Below are 6404 nucleotides of genomic sequence, written 5' to 3' on the forward strand. Positions count from 1 at the left end.
AAACCCATTGCAAGCTGTAAATTTGTAAGCCAGGCACTCCAAAACTCAGTGAATTCAACTAAAAAGATGTTAAAACTCCTACATAATCATAGCCTTGTTTTAATGATTTATATTTTATTACGTGTTTTGATAGCTGGCCTCGGCCTCGGCCTTGGCCTCGGAGGTGGTGGCCTCGGCCTTGGCCTTGGCCTCGCGGTTGTGGCCTCGGCCTCGGCCTTAGCCTCGGAGGTTGTGGCCTCGGCCTTGGCCTCGGCCTCGGAGGTTGTGGCCTCGACTACAACACTGGTCATTGGTGACACTGTAATTCAGTCATCCTCCAAGTGCAGAAATCTAGGTGTAATCCTCGACTGCCATCTATCCATGAGCGATCAAGTATCAGCACTATGTAAAAACGCAACTTTCACCTGCGTCGAATAAAATACATACGGAAGTTCCTGACCACTGCCTCATGTCGCACTGTCATCCAATCCCTCGTCCTCTCCAATATTGACTACTGCAATTCTAAACTCCATGGAGCTGCGGCTTATCAGATCGCCAGATTACAGCAAATCCAAAACCATGCAGCCCACTTAATAACCAGAACCGGCAAATTTCAATATATCACCCCTATCCTTCATGAACTTCATTGGCTTCCAGTTTCCGAGAGAATCAAGTTCAAAATCATGCTCTTCGTCTGGAAATGCATTCACTCCTCAGCGCCCGTCTACCTGAACAATCTCCTCACCTTCTATCACCGCGACAGCCGACTCCGTAAACTACAAGACTCAACAACACTTACCACCCCTATATGTAACAAATTGATCGGCCAGGGTGCCTTAGGTTATTCTGGCCCCATATGGAACAAGCTCCCTCAAGAAATCCGCTAGTTTGACTCAGTGACGACATTTTGGAAACGTTTGAAGACAGAACTATTCAGAGCTCGTTAATTCATTAATTTTTGGTAATATTGTTGTCAAGCGCCTTGATCTATTTGGCTTTGTTAGGATAGGTGCGCTTTGTAAGAACATGCTATTATTATTATTATTATTATTACCACACGTTCCTACTTTTATATACTGTATACTTCATTCATTACACTAGCATCGTCTACGAAATCTTTCGTTGTCTACGAAATAATCACTATGAAAAATTGCCTGTACCATTTACGGTCGAAAGTCGTACATGGATTTGCCACCCGTTAACCGTATTTTTGAACCGTTCTTTTTTATGATAAGGTGTATTTTTTTAACGTGAAAAGTCCGCAAATACTACTAATCTAGTGGGATTTCTAGAAAAAGGCTCTATATAAGAATCATGGGGTATTTTGGGGTAAAAGTTGGGAACTAGGCTTTTCGGCATAAATCGGGTATGCTTAATCCGATAAATGCAGTACCCAAGCGAAATGTTGAGTTTTTGACCGTCTTATTTACATGATGAGCCTAAATCGTTAATACCTGCCGTGTAATATATCTATTCCCATATTTAAAAATATTTTATTGTTTTATTTTTTGAATAATGTATCTTGGGGATTCTACTCACATATCCTTACTTAAATAACATTTTCTAAAGCATATCAGGGACTCTTTGATTATGAGGACATAATAAAGATCCAAACTAGCTACTATTATACCCTAAAATTGCGCGCATTTACCTTTTCCTCAGATATTATACAAATAACGAATGTTTGTGAGTGTGATGGTAAGAATAATTTCATGAGGTGACAGATTGAATGTTCTATTCCACGAGGCGAAGCCGAGTGGAATAGAACATTCAATCTGTCACCGAATGAAATTATTCTTTCCATCGAACGAACGGAAAACATTCGTTATTTGTTTTATACAACACCTGAATAAATTCTCGTCATTTGATTGGTAAATTATAAACTACAATTTATTTTGATTTCAAAGATGTTGAACTACCCCTTCACGAAAATGTTGGAACCCAACGCTGTAGCGCTGGCTCTTTGGAACAATACGCGCTACGCTGAACGCGCACACCAGCATGCATTTTGCACGCAAATACCGCGTCATGGAACAAGCGCAAAGTGAAACGGTATAACGCATGGGTATAACGCATGGTCGCACCGTGCATTATACCGAATAATAATATGTCACGTGATCTACAATTCACCAATCAGATGACGGGGATTTATTCAGGTGTTGTATAATATCAACTAATCTCGCCAAACGTCAGCATTGATAAGCTTAAAATCACAAAGTTACTTACTGGCACAGTTACCCTAACAAAAATAAATGGGAAATCATGTGAAAAATGAGAACATCTTGAAATTTGGCCCCCCAAAAAAAACAAAAAAGGGGAAAATGAGGCGTCCGTAAATTGGGCTAAAAGTTAGGTGAAGGGTTGCCTGACGTGGGGGACTTGAGTAAGTTCGAGGAAATCCCCGAAAATAGGAGATATTGTTGTTTATAATAATTATGTCCAAGTCAAAACGTTTTCTTACCAATAAATTTTTGTTTTCTGGGCTAAATATCACAATTTTATCATTGTTCACATGATTTTCCATAAAGTTTTAATAGGGTAACTGTGCCAGTAAGCAACATGGTGAATTTGGAGCTCATCATTACTGAGGTTTGGCAAGACTATACTTGATGATATCTGGAGACAAGGTAAATGCGCGCAACTTTAGGGTAAAATAGTAGCCATTTTGGATCGTTACTATGTCATAATAACAATTTATTCAATCACTTGTTTGCTATAGCAAATGTTATTGAAGTAAGGATGTGTAAGTAGAATCACAAAAATATATTTTCTGGAAAAATAAATATACATACCCAAATAGGGTAACACCATTTGGTGGCATGGGCGGCTTGTGCGTAAAGCGCTCGCCTCTCACCAAGGTGACCACGGTTCGAATCCTGGCAGCGGATCACATGTGAGTAGAGTTGTGCGTTGGTTCTCTCCTGTGCCACGAGGGTTTTTCTCCGGGCCCTCCGGTTTTCCTCCCTCCGGAAAAATCAAACACTTTCGATCTCACGCTGTGCTCCGTGGTCATATGGGTCGATGTGGCCGGCAGCCATAGGCGCCTTTACGTGCCAGCGGCCCGACCACGTTGTAGCCGCGTCCTTCGCAATTCAGCATACCAGCTGCGAGTAAGGATGATTAGCCTCCCAAATTATTATTAATATGGGAACAACTAATTACACGGTATGTATTAACGATTTATGCATATTGGACGGTTAACAACTCATAACTTCGTTTGGGAACCGGGCTTATAGGATTCAGCATACTGCATAATTGTTTAGTTATTTGAACAGTTTTTGCCAATCCTTTGTGTCGTCCACAATGCCCGTATTTTATGATTACTTTTACACATCCGCCATTCAAGCCTGTGGGCCTAACCTATATGCATATGACGTTACGCTACGCTAGCTATAGCCTTCCATGCATAATTATGACGTTACGCTATACGTGTACATGATACAGTGCATGTTGGTTTGGCATGCACGTAAACGCCGAGCATAAGTTTACTGTTTTCATCGCAGGCTGTATCGAACTATCTTCTACTCGGCAACTGTCAATCTAAATAGCCTGATCACAAATTAAAAAAACACCAACAATTAAATCCTGCAGAAAATGTGCTCTTTTATTCGTATTAGAATCTCGTCTGTCTCGCAATGTCTGGGGAAAACACGATAATGGCGAAAAAATTGTTGACATACGCGCTATCCCATGGTGCACTGCGAGCGGCCTTTTAGTCTCACGGGTTTGTCCGTAAAATGTTACGTGTAGTTCAAAATGAATCAAAATGTTACGTGTATTTCATTTACGGTTACTCAGTGAACAATTATTACATACTTTTCACCTTTAAAAATACGGAAGTGTTTTACAGTCTGTCTGCTAAAGTTTAAGAGCTCATCGAACGATCCTTTAACGGGCCCATACACATTGCAAATAGCTTAAAAGTGTGCGATGTCTGAGACATTAGGGAGGTTTCGCAAGCGAACGGATACGCTTACAAATACGTTTAGCTATCCGTATTCGTTTTTTTACTAAAGCCCCTGTCACACTTTCGCGTATCCTAATTCCTTATGAGTTCCTTATCAAAAATTTTCAATACGCAGCCGTACGCTCAAAACGTCGAAATTATTTGAAAACTTTGACTTATGTGCGACGCACAGCTAGCGTACAAGTAACGAATTCAGCGCATCCATTGTGTATGAGATGTGTATGAGTTGCGTATGCAGTGCACAACATTATTTTTCGGGCTGCGAATAGGTCAGTATGCAGTGCGCATGCTGAGCGTATTCCGGACGCACCCGACTTATGCCGACCGCATGCCTGACGCAATACGTCGGCATTCGCTATGAGTTCGTTCAGCGTGCGTTGTATCTGCGCTGCAAGTACGCTCTGTATACGTCCAATATAGGCGGTTCATATTGTAACGGGCGCGAAATCACTGGTTCAAGTACTAAATGACTAGAGACTAGACAAGAATTCTGACTGGAGAGATCGTGTTCTTCTTCAAATAATAATAACGGTTTTATTGTCTTCCAATACTGTTGGCACACACCGTGCCCGATGCGTATTATCTAATGTCTATGTGGATAACGATGAGGCGGAGCGCCAATGTGCATTGCAATCGAACGTCGAGTACGACGCGCTCCTTATTCTGGGTGAACTTCCTCACCGGGCCAGAACCAGTCACGATCTGAACACCGAGCCCCGACTTGGCTCGTCTTTTATAGCGTTTGGGCGCGTACATAACGCAAGGAGCTAGCGCATCATAACAAAATGCCTCTTGCAATGCTCTGATTGGCCATAAACCACGGCGCAAATATCATTCTTAATCATAATAATCATAGCGTCTTGACCTATAAAGCTTCGATGAATTAAACTTGTACAAGTCATTTCATTTAGCAGTTATTCTACCATTAGATTATCGTAGGACCTATTATCAGTACACAGTCAACTGTATTGGCATTAATTCTTCTCATTGAAATACAAGTTATTAACTTTAAACTTATCTTCTTATCTTCCGTAAGTCCTATCAATTAAGTTTATGAAAGGAACCTGTATCTTATCAGAGTGAAGAATAAAGTGTGCTAACTGGAAATTAATCATGACTTGCATTTTCGTTACATTCTCCCCAACTTAAGACACAAATGCGCCCTCGCATTTAACTACGAATGAACCAAATAACGTTAACGAAAATGCATGTGTAATTAAACTACCTATGACTTGACTGCACCAGGCAGTCTTACAATGTTCTCAATAAAAGAATCATATTTGGTTTCTTATGCCAAGCTCACGGCTTAAAAAGTCCTGTCACTTTAAATTAGAATTGTCCGCCACACTGAAAGTAATTTATGCACCCCAAGATATTCCAACAGTCGTCCTCAGCAATGTCCAAAATTATTTCAATACAATAAGTAGTCCGCAACAAATATCCTCAACATTAATAAATGAAACTAGAAATGGTCCGCAACAAGTATCCTCAACAATAATAAATAAAACTAGAGATAGTCCGCAACAAGTATCCTCAACAATAATAAATAAAACTAGAAATGGTCCGCAACAAATATCCTCAACAATAATAAATAAAACTAGAAATGGTCCGCAACTCTGAATATCCTCAACAAAACGTTTACTTAATCTAAATAACTTAATCTCTATTTTTGGAAAAACCATTCTGATGTTTAAATCAGCAGCAGCATCACAGTTTTCAAACATCGTCTAGTTTCCGTAGTCTGTACAACTAACACGACAGTCATTATTGAATGCATGTACATGTACATTTATACACACCGTGCAGAACAATTTACAAATTTCGCACAAATATTTATCTTTGTCCTACATACATCAACGATACATGTCTTCTACAGAAACGAACTGTTCCTGCGTCTACCATACTGAACAGACACAGTTTCCGTCTGACGTTATTTTTTTTTTTTACTTCAAACAAAACGGCAAAATTTCTTACCGCAGTTCTACTCGAGCCGTATACACTACACTGGTACACAGGCCAATCTATAGGGCGCCGCCATTATGTTATTCGCGCCTCGACTTTTGAGGGCGCTACACACATTATTGAAAAAACATGCGCTTCAGACGCATCACGTCCAAAAGCGGCAGGCTACTTCTATTAAAATTTAAACTCCCCAAATTTGTATTTCAAGACCCATTCTTCACTGTGTTCGTTTTTGTACCAACTCGTATCTTACCAAATCTTCTCTACTGATCACTCGGGAACCTCTGAGGTTGGCTGACCCTGGTACCGGCTAGATAAGATAGCTCCATCGATGAACTCTATGTTGAGGGTGGCTAACCCTGGTGCGCTGGATAGCCGGGCTAGATAGCCCCATCGATGAACTCTAAAGCTGAGGGTGGCTGACCCTGGTGCGCTGGATAGCCGGGCTAGATAGCCCCATCGATGAACACTTGATGATCTTGTGCGGAATAACTCG

Source organism: Patiria miniata, unplaced genomic scaffold, assembly GCF_015706575.1.
Source record: "Patiria miniata isolate m_02_andy unplaced genomic scaffold, ASM1570657v1 HiC_scaffold_6, whole genome shotgun sequence".
Taxonomy (NCBI): domain Eukaryota; kingdom Metazoa; phylum Echinodermata; class Asteroidea; order Valvatida; family Asterinidae; genus Patiria; species Patiria miniata.